Below are 19,331 nucleotides of genomic sequence, written 5' to 3' on the forward strand. Positions count from 1 at the left end.
ATTCCAATCTTGATCTTATCAAAGTAACTAGTATTTTCTTCACAATTTCTTCGTCCAGGTATGTAAATGCCACTATGATTGTTCTTATTAAATTAAAATTTTCTCCAAAAATTTTGTTCATATGCTTCTCAGGGGACATATTATTCATAATAATGATTCCCAGGTCCTTCTCATTTTCTACTTTTTTTTTTTTATTTCTTCTCCCAATTTATATGATCCCACTATTTTTTTTATTTTTTTTTTGCTTCTTCCAAATTCCATTATACTACACTTCTTGATATTGAATTCCATCTCCCACTTCCTACTCCATTCCCATACTTTATTGAGATCACTCTGTAGCGACTCAATCTTCTTCAATGTTCACTTTTTTCAACAATCTTGCATTATCCACAAAGAAGCTCATATAACTTTCAATTCCTTTATCCATATCATTAACATATATAGCAAACATTATTGGGGCCAGAACTGTTCCTTGTGGAACACCACTTATCACTTCATCCCAATTAGAGTGTCTCTTATCACCACTCATTTTTCTTTCATGCAAGAAGTCTTCCATCCATTTCAGTAGTTTGTCCTGTATTCCTCCTGCAGTTTCTAATTTCTTAAGCAACTTCTTATGTGGCACCTTATCAAAAGCTTTTTTAAGGTCTAGAAATGCACAATCAGCCCATCCATCTCTTTCTTGTATTACATCTATTAGCCTTGAATAGAAACACATTAAGTTTGTGACGCATGATCGTCCTTATCTAAATCCAAATTGTCTTGGATTTAGTACGTTGTTTTTTTCCAAATGCTTTACTCATCTAGTTTTGATCATTCTTTCACAGATTTTAGCTATCGTTCTTGTAAGAGAGACCGGTCTATAGTTAGTAGGGTCTTCCTTGTTTCCCCTTTTATATATAGGTACTATACTTGCTCTTTTCCAATCTTCTGGAACTTTTCCTTCTTTCAATGAACTGTTTATTAGGCTATGTATTTTGTTAGTTCATGCCTGCATTCTTTCAAAATCAAGTTTGTCATTTCATCTGGTCCATGCGATTTTCTGACATCGAGATTACTCAAGTGTTTCATTATCTAATTTATTGATACTTTTCTTTCATAGGGGGAACTCTCTCCTCCCATTCGATATCTCTAGGTTGTATGTTCTCCCTTGTAAACACCGATTTAAAATGCTTATTCATAATTTCTGCCATTTCTGTTTCCTCTGTGTATTCGACTCCTCCTTGTCGTAGTTTCTCTAATTCTCATTTGCCTTTCAGTTTGTTGTTTACAAATCTGTAAAATATTTTTGGTTGATCTTTACATTTTTCTATGACATTTTTTTCGTATTTTATCTTTTCTTCTCTGCGCATTTGTACATATTCATTTCTATAACAAGTTTATATTTTCAATTTTTCAGGTTTGTCTTTTTTCCATTTTATCCAAGCTTTATCCCTTTTGTCTTTTAACGCCCTACATCTTTTGTTGTACCAGCACTTTATATATCCTTTTTCTTGCTTTTGTCTTGGCACATACTTTTCCACCCCTTCTTTAATTTTTTTTTTTGTCAAAATACTCAATTCCTCTTCTACTGTTGTTTCCTCCTTGTGTATTTTTCCCAGTCAGCTTTTTGAAAGAATTCTTTCTTTTTGTTGTTTTTTTCATACATTAATGTTCTCTTTCTATATTCTTCGTTTTTTCATGTATTTTTCCTCATTTAGTTCCAGCTCAACCAATATGTGGTCCCTTTTATTTATTGGTGATTTATATTCGATCTTGTCCACTATTTCAGGTTCTGATGTGATTATTAGGTCCAGTCTCGATGGTTCTTCCTCATTTCTATACCTAGTATTCTCTTGTATCCATTGCGTCATTGTATGTTCAATAATCATATCAAGTAATATATTTCCCCATAGGTCATCTCCACCCTTCACTGTCATCTCTTCCCAGCAGATTTATTTACAATTAAAGTCACCCATCATAATTATTCGTCCTCTATCTTCCATTATCTTACTTAGTGATATCCTTGTGTCTTCTAACATATTTTTGTGTTCTCTCTCTTCCCACGAAGCCGTTTTAGGAGGAACATAATTTACTACAAACTTCCTGCTCTTCTTATCCTTGTCCTCCACTTCCATCGTAATCATCTCTACATTATTCTTTCCAAAGGATTACAAAGGATTACAAAGGTGGAGCATGCCGACAGGACACCTTTTGGTCCATATCTAGGTCGGATGCGAAAAAATAATAATAATAAAACAATAAAAACTATAATACTGTAAATAACAAATAAAATACATAAATAAATGCATAGGTATAGTTAAATAATAAACAAACAGGTAAATAGTAAATAATAATAAACTGACATATAACTAATAAATGAAAATCAAACAGACAAATGATAACAAAACAAAAAATATATATAAATAAATTATAATCATTACAGCATCTTGCTTAGGTGTTTATCTAAATGATTCTTAAAGCTTCGAACTGAACTACATTGCACTACCTGTGCAGGAAGTTTATTCCATTCGTTAACTACACGGTTGGCAAAGTTGTTTCTACCTACTTCCAAATTGAATCTATTTCCGGACAGTTTGAGACCATTGTTTCTTGTCTGATTCTCATTCAATGTGAAATTTTGGTCACTTTTTATGTTGTCAATTCCCTTTAAAATCTTAAAGACCTGTATCAAGTCACCTCTGAGTCTACGCTTTTTTAGGGAAAACAGATTAATGTGTTTTAGTCGATTTTCGTATGATTTAGTTTTGATATTTGGAATCAGTTTTGTGGCTCGCCGTTGTACTTTTTCCAGTCTGTCAATGTCTTTAATGAGATTCGGTGACCATACGGAAACAGCATATTCCAAATGTGGACGAACTAACGATTTATATAGCTTGTTAATGAGTGATGGACTTTTGAAATTAAAAGATCGCGCAATCAGTCCTAGAATCTTATTTGCTTTCTCAGAGGCTGAAATACACTGCTTGGATGATTTGAGGTCGTTACTGATAATTACGCCGAGATCTTTTTCGCAATCCACTTTTCTTAACGAATTTCCAAATAACTTGTAATCGTATTTACTGTTATTTTTACCTATGTGCATTACCTTGCATTTACTTGTGTTAGATTTCATTAGCCATTTTTCAGATGATTGCTGTAATTTATCTAAATCTTCTTGAATATGTAATTGGTTTAAGTGATAATTTGCCACTCCGCACAGTTTTGTATCATCAGCAAATTTGGAAACAGTAGATTTTAGTCCGTGGTCTATATCATTTATATATACTATGAATAGAAGTGGGCCCAAGAACGGAACCCTGAGGAACTCCACTTGTAACATTTTTCCCTGTTTTCGACCATTCAACCAATTACTAGTCCAACCTAATAGGCTACCACTTATTCCGTGTAAAGCTAATTTAGTAAGTAGTCTTTCGTGTGGGACGGTATCAAAAGCTTTTGCAAAGTCTAGATATATTAAATCTATATTGTTTCTTTTGTCATAATTCGAAATAACTGTGTTGTAGAATTCGAGTAAGTTAGTCACACAAGAACGTTTCCGTCTGAAACCATGCTGGCTATCATTTATCAAACGGTTACTTTCTAAATGATGTTCCATAGCATCTCTGATGATAGTTTCCATTATTTTTCCTACGATTGAAGTCAAACTTATAGGCCTATAGTTATTTGGCTTCTCTTTGTCACCTTTTTTGAATATGGGAGTAACGTTAGCTAGCTTCCATTCTCTTGGGACATCTCCGGATATGATGGATTTATTGAAAATAAATTCTAATGGAACAACAATCTCATTTTTTATTTCCTTTAAGATTCTTGGATGCCAACCGTCAGGTCCTGGTGTTTTATTAACTTTGAGTTTGTCTATACACCTTTTAATTTTTTCTTTTGTTATATTTACCGTAGTGAGTAAGTTTACCCTAGACTTTTCACAGGTTTCAGTTTGGAGTTCACTTTGAGGTGTTTCGTTTACGAATACCGAGCTAAAATAATTGTTTAAGATATTACACATTCCTTCGTTTGAATATTCAAGTTGACCGTCAGCAGATAATAGTGGACCAATGTGATTCCTAACAACATTTTTATCTCTAATGTAACTATAGAATTTTTTGGGATTCTCTTTGGATTTATCAGCGCTATTCATTTCGTATTGTCGTTTTCTTTTTCTTATTGTCTTTTTTAAATCTCTCTGTATTGATACATAACTGTCGTAGTCATTAGATGCACCCGAGCACTTATATTTCTTATAAGCCTGTCTCTTTTTAGCAATACTTTTTTCAGTTTCTTTGTCGAGCCACTTTGGGCGAGCCTGATTTGGGGGACGTCTGTCCTTAAAAGGAATGAAAGTTTGAATCATCTTAGTGAGAGTATTTTGAAATATTTCCCACATCCGATCTACAGGTCTTTCGTTTAATTTTGGCTCCCAATCTGTAAGCTGAAGCTCCTGACGTAGTCCTATGAACTGAGCTGTACTGAAATCGGGTATTTTAGAAACACAAGTATCTATTCTAAATTTTTTTTAGGAGTTTGAATCTAAGTTGTAATCGCTATTTGCAACAGATTCACCGACTTCTACATCAGTTACCATGCTTTCGCGGCTAGTGATCAATAGATCGAGTAAGTTTCCATATCTTGTGGGCTCTTTTACATGCCGAATTAAATAATTGTCACCAAGAAAATCAATCAAGCGACTACCTATATGGCCATGTTCCATATATGACATTCCTCACATTTATATCCTTCTTAGTCAGGAACATAACTCCACCCCATTATGCCCTACACTGTTGGGTGGTAGTGAACCTTTCAATTTTGTCTCTACAATTCCCATTATGTCCGGTTCTTTTTCCTTCATGTAATCATTCAGTTCGTTCAATCCTGTTATTAATCCATCTATATTTGTGTAAGACACTTTTAATTTTCTGCTACTTCCATCGTGTTTTCTGTTTCCCTTCCGTTTTTCTCTGCTATGAACCATTTCCTCACTTTCATCTTCACTACTCTCCAATAGAATTTCTCCTTTTCTGTCTGTTCTTTTCTCGTTTTCCCCCCTTAGCTTATAGTCTTTTTGCTTTCTCATCCCATCTTTCCTCTTTATTCATTTCTCTTATTATCCATACCTGCTTAAATTGCTGTCTGCTAGTTTCCCTGTTTTTGCTGATATTCTCTGCTGTCGTTTGTGACCTGAATTTAACCTTAATTGGTCTGGTCTTGTCAGTATTGTATTTCCCGAGCATTTACATTTCTTCTATTTGTTTCACTATTTCTGGTTCATCTTCTTGAACTACTTCTAATATACTATTTACTTTTTCCTTTTCCTCCTTTATTCTTGTAGTCCTATTTAGATTATACTTCTCTTCCATCCCTAATATAATTATACTTTTTTTTTTGTCTCCTAAGACTCTTACTATATTCTCCTTCTCTCTCATCACTTATATAACTGTGCCTTCAGTTTGTGTGTGTGTGTGTGTGTGTGTGCATGTGCGCACTTGTGTGTGTGTGCATGTGCACACTTATGTGTGTGTGTGTGTGTGTGCATGTGCGCACTTGTGTGTGTGTGCATGTGCGCACTTGTGTGTGTGTGTGTGTATTTACCTAGTTGTATTTTGCGGGAAGGGGAGCTATGCTCGTGGTGTCCCGCCTTTGTATCTCGAAGTGTCTAGTTTGCTTTTGAACTCATGAATCTTTTTGGCGCACACTATTTAATTATCCAGTTTGTTCCAAGTGTCCACTACTCTATGTGGAAAACTGTTTTTCTTCAGTTCTGTTCTGTAGCTCTGTTTTTTTATTTTCTTTCCATGTCCTCTTGAGTTTCTCTTGTCCCAGTTTAGTAAGTCCTCTCTATCGAGTATCTCTGTGCTTTTCATGATTCTGTAGATGGTCAGTAGGTCACCTGTGTGTGTGTGTGTGTGTGTGTGTGTGTGTGTGTGTGTGTGTGTGTGTGTGTGTGTGTGTGTGTGTGTGTGTGTGTGTGTGTGTGTGTGTGTGTGTGAGCGCGCTTGTGTGTATGTGTGTGCATGCGCGCATGTGTGTATGCATGTGCGCGCGCGCGTGCGTGTGTGCATGTGTGTGTGCGCGCGCGCGTGTGTGTATGCATGTGTGTGTATGCACACGCGCTTGTGTGTGTATGTGTTCATGTGCGCGTGTGTGTATGCATGTGGGTGCGCGCGCGTGTATGCATGTGGGTGCGCGCGCGTGCGTGTATGCATGTGTGTGTGTGCTTGCGAAGTTCGTGCATGTGCTTGCGTGTGTATTTACCTAGTTGTATTTACCTTGTTGTATTTTACGGGAAGGGGAGCTATCCTCGTGGTATCCCGTCTTCATATCTCATTTTATCTAAACTATTTTTAAATTCATGTATTGTTTTTGCACACACTACTTTCTCATCTAACTTGTTCCAACTGTCTATTCTGTGAGGAAAGCTGTTCTTTTTCAGATCTCTTCTATAGCTGTCTTTCTTGATTTTCTTTCCTTGTCCTCTTGTATTTCTACCATCCCATTTTATTAGGTGTGTGTTCGCTTGCGCGCGCGCACGTTCCTAACTTTTATCTGGCAGCTTCATATTTTTATGGATTTTTCATTTTAATATTTTCCATTGTTTCTAAATTAAATCTATTTGAAACTGAATTATTACCGAGTAATCTCAACACCTTTTTCAGTGCACGATTGTAAATTTAACATTTATTTTGATAAAATACACGTTTTCTCCAAAGATGAGGACTACTAGATATTTTTCTCTCGTGTTTTAGCTCCATCTGATGCATGAACAGACGAAAACCGTGAGCAGACAGGCCCTATCTTTCGCATTCGTTTCAGGATATAAATCAAAGACAAAAGCTGTCGCGCAGGAGTTATGAAAGAGCAGATTTTTGTATAATACCACTCTTCAAAAAAATAGGTCATTTTTATATAACTAAAATGATAGTTAATGTTAGGGGGTATCGTTGTGTCTAACAAAGATAAATGACAAACGCAAGAGAAAATATTCTTCAAATGGCTGTTGTGAAACGATATATGTTTCGAAATGAATTACATATCGATGCTATAATAACTACATTAATGTGAAACAGAGGAGAGACTGGTTGGAAAGTGAAAAGAAGCCGGAAATGAGCAATTGAGGCCAACGAATTGCATACGAGGTGGTTATGGTGGGAAGCCCACCTCTTCGCCACGCCTCGTCGTATTTTACAAATTTTGCTCTGGCTCATGCCAGATGATTTCGCTCAGGTGAGAGGAGCTCGTATTTAAATGGTGAAGGGAGATCACCGAATGGTTTCAATAGATCTGGTGATATGAACAGTTGAGTGCGAACGAGGAATGGAAATGAAGAGCATATAGAGAAAGGTTGTCAGCTTCTCTTATGTAAAACGTGGAGTAGCGTGAAAATTGATAATGCCGAGCTCTCTTGTTCAGTAAGTTACAACGGCGAAGCGCATAAAAGCCTCGTTCAAATGCCTAGCTGCTGCTGCTGGTAGTTATATATATATATATATGTATATATATATATATATATATATATATATATATATACTGTATATATATATATATATATAATATATATAATATATATATATATATATATATATATATCAGTTCACAGAAGCTTCTGCGTTCACTTTTTGTATTGTATATAGATATATATATATAGATATATATATATATATATATATATATATAAAGTTCACAGCAGCTTCTGCGTTCACGACTTTTTTTGCTGAGTAGTTCTACATCTCTGACGATGGAACGGTGAGCAATGGGTAGCTCCCATAAAAGTTGTCCGAAAGACATAGAAAGTTCTTGTAGACGAAGAACACTTTATTATAACAAGCTTTCGACCTACATAAGTCATCTTCAGGTTCTGGTGCAGGAAAATTCTATTCTATTCTATTTAATTCGGGAATAAGATTCCCACGGGCTTTTAAGGCGAGCCCGTTTGGAGGGTGATTCTGTGTATGAGTGTGTGTGGTATGCTACACCCACTCATACTACCACAAGATGTGCATACAATGTAATATATGTATGCACATCCCGGTGAATGCACCCTTTCTAACATTGACAATGCATATATATATAATAATGATCATGAAAAATATTTAAAGGGTGGCTGACACTCCACCAGCCGACGCAAATCAAATTCGCTAAGGTGGCTGCATAGGCGGCGCACAAGACCCTCAGATGTTGTCAGAGGCCCTCTCCTCAGAAAAGCAGTTGCGGGGCAATGCTGGAGATAATGTTTGAGGGTGGCTTCAGGGTGGCGACAATGGTGGCATCTTCTTTCTTCTGCTGTGGGGTTGTTCTTGATTTGCCAGAAACAACGGTTCTCCAGCCGCAGATGGATGAGCAGAGTTTCCACTTTTCTAGGTGTGGAGCGAGGAAGTACAAGGGGCTCATAGTCGGTGACTGCCCTGTACCACCTCGCCCTTTCTGATACCTCTGCCTCCAGTCTGTGCTGAAGGAACCGTTGTACCTGATCAAGTGCCCTGGTGCGTATGCGCAACTGATTTCTGCTGAGAGGGACTACATCGACTTCGGGTCTTTGGCGCGCCGCTACTGCTACCGCATGGGTTAGCTCGTTGCTTGGGACGCCCACATGGCTCGGCACCCAATTGAGCGTAACACTCCTGCCTTACTGGTGTAGCTTTAGCAGGAGTGCTAGGATGGAGGTCAGTAGGCGTACATTGTCGCTGGGCTGTGTCGTATCCAAGCTGCCTAGCAGAGACTGTGAGTCCGTGTGGATTACCACAGGACCAGTTCGAGATATTAGAGCATGCTCTGACGCTCCTTGGACTGCTATGGCCTCAGCTTGGAGAGTGGACGCATGATCAGATACTCTCCTGCCAAAGGTCAAACCATCAGTCACAAAAGCAGCCCCAGCACTACGGGGCCTGTAGGGGTCCACGGAGCCATCCGTATAATAGACAGCCATTCCAGGTCTCGACAGTGCGCGGATGCCTTGTAGGGCCTACGCTCGTACTCTTTCCTGGTCACGTAACTTCTTACTGGGAAGCTTAGTGACAACGAAGGTTGCAGGTATCGACAGCCATGGAGGTGGGGACTTGAACTCTGGGTGAGGAGAGTCCCTACCCTTCTCAAGGAGAGTGCTGGTGAGCTTGAAGGAGTCCAGGAGTCTAGCCGCTTGAGATAGCCAGGTACCGCAGGGGATAAGATTATCCATCCGTCCCAGAGCTATCACAAGGCTCTGATTCAGCTCAGTTATCCTGGGGCTCTGGACTATCTTGGCAAGAAAGTCGACCTCCAGCCTTCTGACCCGTGATGCTAATGAAGGCAATGAAGCTTCCATCTGGAGGTTAACAATCTTGTTCCAAGGTTGAGCTCCTAAGATAGTCCTAGCTGCGGTATTTTGGCAAGTCTCCAGGTCTTCAAGCTTGGCAGTCGCCACTGTTATGAGAGCTGGGGCAGCGTAGTCCACCAAAATGCGGACTGCTTGCATATAGAATGTGCGAAGGACCTGGTGCGTGGCACCAAGTACCTTCCCCGTCATTGCTTTCATGACTGTGGTTCTCGCCTTCAGTCTCTCCTTGAGATAGGCTAGTTCCTTCTGAAAGGTGATATTTCCATCAATCCAAACCCCCAGGTACTGAAACTGGTGGGTCCAGTCCAGCCTAAGGTCCTGGATGGTGAGGTGCTCCCCCTCACTCCAGAGACCTAACGCCATGGCTTTCGATTTGGTAGGGGAGATCTTTAATCCTAACCTGCAACATTCTGTCGCTACAGCACTTAAGCAGCGCTGGGCCCAGTAATTATAAGCGCAAGATCATCTGCATAACAGATAACCTTGCACCCATTGGGTAGAGGTAGTTCCAGAATGTTGGAGATGAGCACATTGAACAGGGTGGGGCTGAGGACCCCCCCCCCCCTGTGGAGTGCCATTCTCCAGCATTCTGGCCTCTGATATGTGACCCTGAAATCTTACTTTCGCAGACCGGTGACTGAGATAGTCAGCAATCCAAGAAAGCAGCTTGCCTTTTACACCCTTGCGAGCAAGGGTGTCTAATATCACAAGTGGACTGGCCAGCTCGAACGCCTTTTCCAAATCCAAAAAGACTACGATGGACGGAGTGTCACTGATAGCATTGAGGAGTGTTGCTATACTGTTTGCTGTGCCAGTTCCCTTGCAATAAGCATATATATGCTCATGCATTGGACCCAGTTTCCACAGCAGCCTGTTTAGCACCATCCTCTCCGCTGTCTTCCCCATGCAGCTTGTAAGGCTGATGGGGCGATAGGCACCAGGTTCCTTTGGCTTTAGAATTGGCGTTATGATTGCCGTTGTTACGTCCATAGATGTAAAATTGTATTACTGCCTTTGTTGCATAAAAATCAGGAGTGGAAAAAATAATTTGTGCATTGTACGTCCGTCAATAAGGTCACAGTACGATCAGTTGTACCATTTCCCCCCGTCACCGGCGTCGACTTGCTCGAGTGTGGGGGAGGTAAAAAGGTAGATGGTGTGTGTGGGCAACAATGGCAAGGTTGTCTTTTCTCTAACTGGCATTGGTCAAACGAGTCGCCCAATATGTGGGTTATACACTGTTAGAGGGAGGGACAAGTTACGTATACTGTCGCAAAGTCACTACTTCACCATTGTAATGTCAAATGAGTCAACGGACGCAGGGACCATGGGAGACACACGAGTCGGTGAGTCGATATTGCTTTAGTATGTGATGTCATTTCTATGTGAAAATTTGATGATTATGTATTTGATGTCAAATTTATTATGTGAGTTACGACTCAACATATTGATTGGTACTTATGTATATTTATTCTTATTGGTTGGCATTTATGTATATTTGTAGTTTCGTACAAATTTGTTACAATAAAAACATTCTCTTTAGAATGACCTGCAGTCAGCGTCAATTCGGAGTTCCATTTTATTCCCTGCGTATCCTAAGAAGAAACAACAATTAGCCGACAAATCCTACAGTCATTCGACTCAAGTCACCGTCATGGAGCAGGCCAAGGTGTTGAGACGACAGAGGAAAGCAGATGTCACACGTCACCTGGGAACCTTGTGCCGGCTAATCGCTGAAGAGGATGTAGCCGGCATTACGGACAGACTGGACCGACGTGACGTTGAGTGGTCGTTCAACCCGCCTTCCGCGTCACATCACGGATGCGTTTGGGAACGCATAAGGTCTGTACGCAAAATACTGTTCGCTTTGGTCATCAGAAGCCCCAGGATGATTGATGATGTTTTGCAAACCCTTTTCTGCGAAGCGGAAAGTATAGTCAACAGTCGGCCACTTACCAAATGCAGTGATGATGCAAGTGATGAGAGTCTGTTACTCCTCAAAGGAAACCCCCCACTATCTTGGGGAGCTTTTCACGATGCCGATCCTTACCGCAAACATTGGCGTCACGTGCAACATCTAGTTAAATAATTTTGGAAGAGGTGGGTTAGTGAATACCTAGTGGAATTGCAAAGAAGCCAGAAATGGAATTCGGAAAGCCCGAATCTTTCAGTCGGGGATTTAGTGCTGATTATGAATGAAAACTCGCCCCGTGGTTCTTGGCCGCTGGGGAGAGTCCAGGAAGTGCGGGTGAGCAGGGACGGAATGGTCCGTAGTGCCCGTTTGAAAACTCAATTCAGTGAGCTCACCCGACCCATTACGAAACTAGTATTCCTTGAAGGTTCTATGTAAATGTTTTGTGTTGTCTGGCATAGATATGTATATGTATTTTTTTTTTTATCGTAAGATTCAAGGTGGGGGAGTGTTACGTCCATAGATGTAAAATTGTATTACTGCCTTTGTTGTATAAAAATCAGGTGTGGAAAGAATAATTTGTGTATTGTACGTCCGTCAATAAGGTCACAGTACGATCAGTTGTACCATTTCCCCCCCGTCACCGGCGTCAACTTGCTCGAGTGTGGGGGAGGTAAAAAGGTAGATGGTGTGTGGGGGCAACAATGGCAAGGTCGTCTTCTCTCTAACTGGCATTGGTCAAACGAGTCGCCCAATATGTGGGTTATACACTGTTAGAGGGAGGGACAAGTTACGTATACTGTCGCAAAGTCACTACTTCACCATTGTAATGTCAAATGAGTCAACGGACGCAGGGACCATGGGAGACGCACGAGTCGGAGAGTCGATATTGCTTTAGTATGTGATGTCATTTCTATGTGAAAATTTGATGATTATGTATTTGATGTCAAATTTATTATGTGAGTTACGACTCAACATACTGATTGGTACTTATGTATATTTATTCTTATTGGTTGGCATTTATGTATATTTGTAGTTTCGCACAAATTTGTTACAATAAAAACATTCTTTTTAGAATGACCTGCAGTCAGCGTCAATTCGGAGCTCCATTTTATTCCTTGCGTATCCTAAGAAGAAACAACAATTAGCCGACAAATCCTACAGCCGTCTTCCAGGGTGCTGGTAGCGTGCCAGTCCTCCAAGATGCGTTTATCACCCTTAGAAGTGCCTCATCACCCGCTGGCCTAAGGTGGGTCAGCATGGAATAGGTGACGAGGTCCTCTCCAGGTGCCGTGTCTGAGCTGGTCCTGTGTGTGACCCGTAGCTCCTGAAGCGTAAAGCTAGTGTCAGTATCATCCGACCGACTCATCATGTCCTCAACACCAAGGCGCCTCACTCCTTGTAGGTCCTGCAGTGTGTCTTGAACACACTGCGGGAGTGAGGTGTTGCTGGAGCGCCTCAGTATCAGGGGCATGATGAGTGCGTCGCGGTTGAGTCCTGCCAGTTGCTTTACGAAGCTTGGACCATAGCTCTGCTGGGGAGGTGTGAGCGTTAAAGCCCTCACACCATTGAAGAAACTTTGCTCTTCGGGGCATCTGCAGCCGTGACTTGTGCGTCACGAACTGCAGCTCGCAAGATGGCCAAATTGGTCCGAGTTCGGCGCCGTCGGAAAACACGCCGAAGCATATTAACCCGATGGTTGGCCTCTCTCACCTCGGGGGTATAGTACCAACTGTTTTTATGTTCTCTGGGGGACTGGCGAGTTTTTGGGATGGCTCTGTTGGCAGCCACCTGAAGGGCTGCAGAAAAGTCAGCCTCTAACGTTTCCACGTCCTGGGGTGGAACGCAAGAAGCTGCCCATTCTTCAACAGATCTCTCAAAGGCTGGCCAGTTTGCCAAAGCAGTCTTCCACCTGGGAACAGGTAATACGGTCGATATGGGTGGTGCATCCCGTATGTGCACAGAGACACCGAAGTGATCACTAGTGACACTAGGATGCACCTCACAGGTTACCCTAGAGAGGAGAGTGGCCGTCGCTAAGGTCAGATCAAGTCGTCCACCTTGCACGTACGTCGGATTATCATCATTCAATAACGCAATGTCAGAGCATTCATCTAACATGTAATTTAAGTGGCGCCCAGCGACACTGGGCCTTTGGGGCGACATCAACATAGTATGGTGGGCGTTGAAGTCCCCTCCGCAGCAAGAACACACACTTCTCTTAGGTCCAGTACCGCACTATGGCCCCTGATGGTGTACGTTTCGTGGGCCCGATGAAGTGGCACCGAAAGAACTTCTACACCATCTCCACATGATACAGGGTCCAATATTTCACTACAGGGGATAGATGATTTGACTAAGATCATGCACCCCCTAGTAGTGGGTATGCGAGGGAGGGTGAAGATGCGATATCCCGGAAATCACACCTCATCACTGCTATTTGCGATTTGCTAGGTAAGACTACCCGCTTGCGTGGGATCGGTTTTTGTGGCAGGGGAAGAAGCTCTGTAGAAAAATTAAAAGACAGTAGTGTATAAAAGAGGGTTTTTGCCACTGGGCGATTAGGGATATTTATTACGCGGCGTCGTGGCTTTGGAGGTATGGGCAGGAGACTTGGGGTTGGAGACTGCGATTGATGTGTAACCGTGAGGTCACATGGAATATCTATTCTTCTTATCCTCATCCAACAAAGTTAGAAAATGAGTAGGAGGCTTAGTCTTAGGGAAAGACAGAGAAATTGGAAATAATTTTAGTGGTAGGTAAACTGAAATGAGAAGATGCAGTAGGAGAGAAAGTTGGAAATTAAAATAATTTCAGTAGAAGAGAAAGTTTATGTAGTTGTTTGCTCATGTATTTGTTATTTTTGTTTGCGGTATGGATTTGTGTGTATTCTACATATGGAGGGTTGATGCCTCCAACGTGTATGCTTATAGCCTGTCAAGTAATGGGCTACATGCAATATTATTATTATTATTATTATTATCATTATTGCTATCACCAGTCAAAGCTGGTGAAGGGGTGCATTATTGATAAGTACGGTTATACACGTCTTATCGTGTACACCGCACGTGGGACGGGCGCAGCTGACAGATAGTCTGTACGGTGTGGTCTAGGTGTAATGTGTTATATCAGGTGTTTGTGTCTGTCGTGCAGTTTTTCTAGGTGTCTTGTGTGAAGTTTGTGTTTGTGTTGGTTGAGTGGACGGATGTTGGAAATTCGGTGTAGAGATTCAGCGGTTCTGAAGTCGCTCCATCGCGAACCCGTGATGAACTTGACAGCAGCATTCGGAACCTTCTGATGGTCGTAGTTATTAGTGGGACATGTCAGCTGGCTTAGTCCCGGGGATTGGCACAGAATCGGTCTGACGAGGGCTAGGTACAATCGACGATTGGTGGTCAGTGTTGCAGTTTTGAAGCGTCTTAGCCTTCCCAGCACAGCCCTAGCCTTCGCACCCTGTTTGCGGAAGTGTGGGGTCCAGGTAAGGCCACTATCAAATGTGCTACCCAGCACACAGGTATGGTCTTTCACTGGGACGTTTGTGTTGTTTATTTTAAGAGGAGTGTTTGTGATTGTTCTGTTGGTTCGCTTGTAGAAGTAGACAGCTTTGCATTTCAACGCGTTGGTCTTAATGCGCCACTGTTGCTCACACGCGTGTGCCCCGTCTAGGATGTTTTGCATTACGTGTAACGCTCCCTGCAGCGTTTTGTGTCTGCTAATGTGGTTAGTGTCGTCCGCATACGAAAGAGTTAGAGCTCGGTTGCGTGGGTAAGCTGGCTCTGGCAGGTCATTCGTATATAGATTGTACAGAGTGGGGGCAAGAACTGACCCTTGCGGTACTCCAGCCTTCGGCACAAAAGGTTGGGACAGACAGCCCCGCCACTATATTCTTATTGTCCTGTCGTCCAGGTAGTTGCAGAGCAACCTTGTGAACGGCAGGGCAAAGTCGAAATTGTGGTACAATTTGTACTTAAGGCCTTCATGCCAGACAGTATCGAATGCCTTCTCCACATCCTTACAAAACAAAATGGCCTTACCAGGGCGACCGTCTGGCGGTCTTTGAACACATTGGGTGATCATGGAAATGAGGGTCGTCTGCACCGCGCCCCGGCCGAAAACCAAATTGGCAATCCCTCAGCACATTCTCCGTCTCTAGGTACACGGTCAGGCGGCGGCAGAGGACGTGCTCAAACACCTTACCAAAGTACTCCAGAAGGGAGATCGGCCGGTATGAAAGGGGGGCGGAGGCGGGTGTCTGGGGTTTAGAAGAAGCACTCAGAAGAGGTTCACGAGGTTAGTCTGACTAGAGAAATGCTAGTCGAAGGAACTTCCATCCTGCATACCGAAAGAGATTACTCCCGTCTACGTATATTGGAAGCCCTTTATATAAAAAACAAAAATCCTTCTCTCAACTCTCAAATCACCTATATGTACATAATTCCTAGCCTTAGAAACTTTCAAAACAGTTATAAAATTGTTAGAGAAGACGAACGGCGTACGGCTCAGACAGGTTCGCAAGCGGGATCCCAGATCAATGCCTAGATCCCTATTGGCCAGCCTCGACCAATCACATTCCTTCTTTTCTCCCATTCTGTACCTTAGTTCCGTATATAAACTGTTCCCTTCTTTGCCCGTACCACGCGCATAGAGGAAAGATTATTCACAACGAATGGACACCCCCGCTGCGCTGTCTCACCACGTGAATCTAGAAGATTTCAGCCGCAAATACCCTAGGCACTAGTTCTGTTTGTCGTGCTGCCGATACAAATAGCGAACGCCCTGCTACCCGAGCTAATTCCCCCTTCTTTCGTGGAATCTCGCTCTGGCAGGTTATGCCCCACATAACTCTCCCTGCACGATTTGAATAGCCCGTGTGATTCTTTCTAAAACTGGATTTACGGCGGGAGAGGGGGGAACCCCCGACCTCAAGAATAGCCCGGTCTCGCACACTCTCGTGCACCCGAGCCTCGTTTTCGTTGACTGCTTGCTAGGTAGACAGGATAAGACATAGCACCAACGCGCTAGATAACGCCCGCGATCCCCCGCCCCCTTAGATTACGAGTTTTTTTTCACGAAGTTGTTGAGGATACATAGATTTTTCTCGTTATCAGTGCCGCCATGGCGGCCACTGACTCAGTATCTGGCGTGTCGAAAAGGCGACGATGCGCTCCAGGTTCGGCGCCTCCATCAGAGGACGAGGCTGCTATCGTGGTGGCCCCTCCTATTACTAAGGGTGGCAAGCTCCCCACCTTCAAGGTCGTACCCTCGGCGGGGTACGACACGGCCTTCGAGTTGGTGAGAGCTTTGGAGAAAGGCCCCCTCCGCGGCAAGCTTCTGTCCCTCCGGCCCCTCGGCGATGGTAACGTGCTACTGTTACCAAGCACTTATGAACTCGTCGAGGAGCTGGACCGGATCAAGTCCCTTGATGATAAGCCGGTGAACCTGGAGCGGCTCAACCCAGAGGACCGGAAGCACAGACTCGTGGTTCACGATTACCCGACCAGCTACATGACTGAGGCCATCGAGGACCACAGCCAGGTAATCGCGGCCACGAGGATGCGCAGATGGGACAAGACGCCCACACGCCAGGTACTGATTACCATTAAAGGCGAACCCTTTGATAAAATCGACCTGGGTTGGTACGGCAGGTATGATGTACGAACGTACATCCCTGATCCTCTCCGTTGCTTCAGGTGTCAGCGCTATGGTCATCACCAGGCGAGGTGCTCAGCGAAGCAGCCCAAGTGCGGCATTTGCAGCATGCCTCATGCCACTGAGACTTGTCTTAACAAGTTCAAAGCTGGCACTGAGACTGTTGCCAAATGCCCGAACTGTAGCAACAAGCACCACGCTTGCAATACCTCGTGCGCAAGGTTCAGGCCATTCCCTGTAAGGAGAGGACAGGGAAGCAACAGGACTTCATACCTGCCCCCCCCCAGGAACATTTGTATGGGGCAGCAGGAAGCACTCTCCCACTGCACCACAGACACCTACACCCAGTGCTCCTGATTTAAACAATCAAGAGCACTTCCCTGCACTTGACACACACACGCACACACACCCGAACTCAGCCAGCTCCCAAAAAGACCCCCACACCCAAACCTACGCCTAAGCCCATGCCTACCCCTCCACGCCCCCAGTACCAACCCCGCGAGCATAGGAACGACGGCCCCCTCCACCTCAGTATCCGTCTGATGCCATCCCCCTTAGGGAGGATGACATCGACTTGATTGTGACCAATGTCGTGTCTGCAGTCGCCACGAGCCTTGGAGAGGAAGACCCAGACAAGATGCTGGCGATGGTGAACACAGCCGTCAAGAACGTGCTTAAACTCCTGAAAGAGAAGAGGAACCCTAGGCGAAAGGAGAGGACACCCTCCCCCTCCTCCTCTTCTGCCTCTTCCTCCTCCTCCTCCCCTTCCACTTCCCCCAAGCCCGCTACACCCACTTTCACTATTGGGAAGGCAACACCTACAACTTTAAAGACGAGGAAAGTGCCTTCTGCCAAGCCCCAACGTCATTTTGCGCTTAGGCTTGAGGACTCCTCTTCTGATGAGGAGGGAGATGTCCCCACTGATTCAAAGACGCAACCCATCTTGTCCTCTGACCGGGGAGAACAAGATGAAACAGTAGTGGAACTAGACAGGGAAGACATTCGCCCTGTTCAATAATCACCTAAGGTTGCTACAGTGGAACATAAACGGGTTCCGCAGTAAAAGCTCGTATCTCCTTGCGCTTGCGTAAGAGCATGATTACGATATCATGCTTCTCCAGGAGACATTGATGAGCGACGAGGTGCGATTTCCGGGATATCGCATCTTCTCCCTCCCTCGCTCACTCACTGCTAGGGGTGCATGATCTTAGTCAAATCATCCATCCCCTGCAGTGAGATCATGGACCCTGTATCATGTGGGGATGGTGTAGAAGTTCTTGCGGTTCGACTTCATCGGGCCCACGAAACGTACACCATCTACAACATATACAGGGGCCAGAGAGCGGAACTGGACCTAAGAGAAGTGTGTGCTCTTGCTGCGGACAGGCTCCTCATCATAGGAGGGGACTTCAACGCCCACCATAATATATTGATGTCGCCCCAAAGGCCCAATGTCGCTGGGCGCCACTTAAATTATATATTAGATGAATGCTCTGACATTGTGTTGTTGAATGATGGCAATCTGACGCACGTGCAAGGTAGACGACTTGATCTGACCTTGGCGACGGCCACTCTCCTCCCTAGGGTAACCTGGGAGGTGCATCCTAGTGTCACTAGCGATCACTTCGGTGTCTCTGTGCACATACGGGATACACCACCCATACCAGCTGTATTACCTGTTCCCAGGTGGAAGACAGCTTTGGCAAACTGGCCAGTGTTTGAGAGGTCTGTTGAAGAATGGGCAGCGTCCTACGTTCCACCACAGGACGTGGAATCGTTAGAGGCTGACTTTTCTGCAGCCCTTCAGGTGGCTGCCAACAGAGCCATCCCAAAGACTCCCCAGTCCTCCAGAGAACATAAGAACAGTTGGTATTATACCCCCGAGATGAGAGAGGCCAACCATCGGGTGAACATGCTTAGGCTTGTTTTCCGACGGCGCCGAACTCAGACCAATTTGGCCAACTTGCGCGCTACAGTTCGTGACACTCACGTCATAGCTGCAGATGCCAGAAGAGCTAAATTTCTTGAATGATGTGAGGGTTTTAACGCTCACACCTCCCTAGCAGAGCTGTGGTCTAAGCTCCGTAAGGCTACTGGCAGGACTCAACCACGACGTACTCATCATGCCCCTGATGCTGAGGCGCAGCGGCTGGTGCAGGAGTTTGTCTCTCGCTCCAGCAGCACCTCACTTCCGCAGTGTGTTCCAGACACACTGCAGGACCTCCGAGGAGTGAGGCGCCATAGTGTTGGGGACATGATGGGTCGGTCGGATGATACTGACACTAGCTTTACGCTTCAGGAGCTACGGGTCACACACAGGACCAGCTCAGGCACGGCACCTGGAGAGGACCTTGTCACCTATTCCATGCTGACCCACCTTGGGCCAGCGAGTGACGAGGCACTTCTAAGGGTGATAAACGCGTCTTGGAGGACTGGCAAGCTACCAACAGCCTGGAAGACGGCAAT

General features: G+C 44.0%; 1 protein-coding gene across 10 annotated transcripts in view; it reads right to left on the reverse strand.

Annotated features, from left to right (window-relative positions):
* The window catches only part of LOC143023829 (Y+L amino acid transporter 2-like), a 213,211-nt gene that overhangs the window by 134,637 nt on the left and 59,243 nt on the right, over nucleotides 1–19,331 (reverse strand). The window lies entirely within an intron of this gene.

The sequence above is a fragment of the Oratosquilla oratoria genome, unplaced genomic scaffold, assembly GCF_046742065.1.
Source record: "Oratosquilla oratoria isolate Oo_2021 unplaced genomic scaffold, ASM4674206v1 SCAFFOLD65, whole genome shotgun sequence".
In the NCBI taxonomy this organism is placed as follows: domain Eukaryota; kingdom Metazoa; phylum Arthropoda; class Malacostraca; order Stomatopoda; family Squillidae; genus Oratosquilla; species Oratosquilla oratoria.